Source organism: Nicotiana sylvestris, chromosome 5, assembly GCF_000393655.2.
Source record: "Nicotiana sylvestris chromosome 5, ASM39365v2, whole genome shotgun sequence".
NCBI classification, from domain to species: domain Eukaryota; kingdom Viridiplantae; phylum Streptophyta; class Magnoliopsida; order Solanales; family Solanaceae; genus Nicotiana; species Nicotiana sylvestris.
Genome location: NC_091061.1, coordinates 66,090,316 through 66,093,219, shown reverse-complemented (window position 1 = coordinate 66,093,219; position 2,904 = coordinate 66,090,316).

Sequence of the window (2,904 nt, the reverse complement as noted above, 5' to 3'; positions counted from 1 at the left end):
GGGACGGTACCATACTGCAAAAAGCAACAATCTCGTTCCTCTAATCCCAAGTTAAATTATTAAAATTTACCTCATTCTTATCAGGATCGAGAACTGAATGAAACAAATGTATAACTGAGGCATTTGCATCGCTTGCCAAATCAGCTGCAGATGCGAGATTAGCTAGGGCACCTGCTTCAACATTTTCATCCCTTGGTATTTGTATAACTTTCCAGGTTTGAAATTGCTTTATGAATTCCCGTACCTTTTCTAAGTATTGTTGCATCCTTGCTTCCCTAGCTGCATAAGTCCCCAGCATTTGATTAACCACGAGTTGCGAATCACTCTTAATTATAATCTGATTTATGCCAAGCTCTCGTACCAATTCTAGACCTGCAATCATAGCCTCATACTCCGCTTCATTTTTAGTTATAGAGTGACATTTAATAGCTTGTCGAATGGTCTCACCCGTAGGTGGTACCAAGACAATTCCTAAACCTGCACCTTTTACATTAGATGAGCCATCAGTGAATAAATTCCAAGTTCCCAGGTTTGCCCCATTGAATACCTGTAATTCTTTTTCTGCTTCTAATTGCATCTCTTGGCTAAAATCGACCATGAAATCAGCTAACACTTGTGATTTTATAGCAGTTCTGGGTTGGTACATGATTTCGTATTCACTCAACTCTATTGCCCACTTAGCTAACCTATCTGATAACTCATGCTTATGTAATATATTACGTAAAGGGTAGGCAGTTACTACAGCGATAGGATGACACTAAAAGTAAGGTCTTAACTTTCTAGATGCCATGATTAATGCAAGTGCAAGTTTTTATAACTGAGGATACCACGTCTACACATCTAACAAAGATTTACTAACATAGTAGATAGGGGATTGTTTACCTTGTTCTTCTCGGCCCAAAACAGCGCTTACCGCAACTCCCGAAATAGTAAGGTAATGAGTAGTCTTTCCCCAGCCTTTGGTTTTGCCAGCAAAGGTGGATTTGATAAGTACGTTTTCAAATTCCTGAGTGCCTGTTGACATTCCTTATTCCATTCGAAATGACCCTGCTTCTTAAGGGCTGAGAAGAATTTAAAATACTTCTCTAATGATTTAGAAATGAATCTTCCCAAGGCTGCAATTCTCCCTGTTAATCTTTGAACTTCTTTCTTGTTTGAAAGTATATCGGGGATTTTCTCAATGGCCTTGATCTGTGCAGGATTTACTTCAATACCACGGTTAGAAACAAGAAAACCCCAAAACTTGCCTGATGCAACGCCAAATGCACATTTTTCGGGATTTAACTTCATATTAAATTTGTGCAAAATTGAAAATGTGTTAGATAAATGTGATATATGATATTTTGAATACTGAGTTTTAACAAACATATAATCTATATATACCTCCATAGTCTTTTCTAAATGTTCATGAAACATTTTGGTAACTAACCTTTGATACATTGCACCTGCATTCTTCAGACCAAAGGGCATTACTTTATAACAATAAGTCCCCCTGTCTGTTATGAATGAAGTTTTTTCTTCATCTCCCGGATCCATTTTAATCTGATTATAACCTGAATATGCATCTTAAAAAACTTAATAGTTCGTGACCTGCAGTTGCATCAATCAATTGATCTATGTGTGGTAGTGGAAAAGAATCTTTAGGGTAGGCTTTATTAAGATCTGTGTAATCTACACAAACCCGCCACTTACCGTTCTTCTTTGGAACTACAACAGTGTTAGCTAACCAGTTAGGATATTTTACCTCACGAATAGAACCAATTTTTAGCAATTTTTGAACTTCTTCCTGAATCACCTGATTCTTGAAAGTTCCTTGCTTTCTTTTCTTTTGCTTGACAGGAGGTTACGATGGATATTCATTTAGTTTATGGGTCATCACCTCCGGGGGTATTCCTATCATGTCAGAATGGGACCAAGCAAAGCAATCCACGTTAGTTTTCAGAAATTCAATTAACTTACCTCTCATACCTTGGTTAAGATTGGCTCCAACATAGACTTTTTTATCTGACCATTGAGCAAATAACACGACAGGCTCTAATTCCTCTATTGTTGTTTTAATATTTTCATTCTCTTCTGGTTCTTGAATGGTATCAGGCCTTGAATCTACATCTGTTTGCCCTTGTTCAGTTGAGGTTTGTGTTGTGGTGACCTCAACTGTCTTCTGTGATTGCTATTTACCTTCATTTCTCGTGTTTGTATCTGCAACAGAGTTGATAGCCCTGGCTGTATGTTTATCTCCACGAATTTGAAAGATTCCCTATGGCGATAGAAATTTAATAACTTGATGCAAGGTTGAAGGAATATCATCCATTTCGTGGATCCATGGTCTCCCAAGAATCATGTTGTAAGCCATATCCATATCTACCACCTTGAACTTTGTATCTTTAATGACTCCTTCAGCGAATGTGGTGAGTGTTACCTTGCTTTCGTGAGGACACTAGAATTATCAAATCCAGATAGAGTATGCGCCTTTGGTATCACTTTATCTTCAGCTTGCATCTCACGTAATACTCTCAGTAAAATAATGTTTACGGAACTACCTGGATCAATCAAAACTCGTTTCATATTAGTATCATGTATAATTAAAGATATTACCAATGCGTCATTATGAGGGGTTAATACGCCATCTGCATCATTGAATGTAATGTTGTCTTCCTCTAAAACATGCCGCACCCGTTTCCCTTGGGTAATTGTTACTTTGGAAACTTTGTTAGCTGCAGTATATGATATACCCTTGACGTTTTCACCCCCACTTATAACGTTGACAATTCTTTTGGGAGAAGGTGGTTTTGGAGGCTCCTGCCTGTTCTTCATGTAAGCTTGCTTGCCTTTCTTACTGAACAACTTAGTAAGGTACCCTTGTTTTAATAAATGATCAATTTCACTTTGTAAAAACCTGCAATC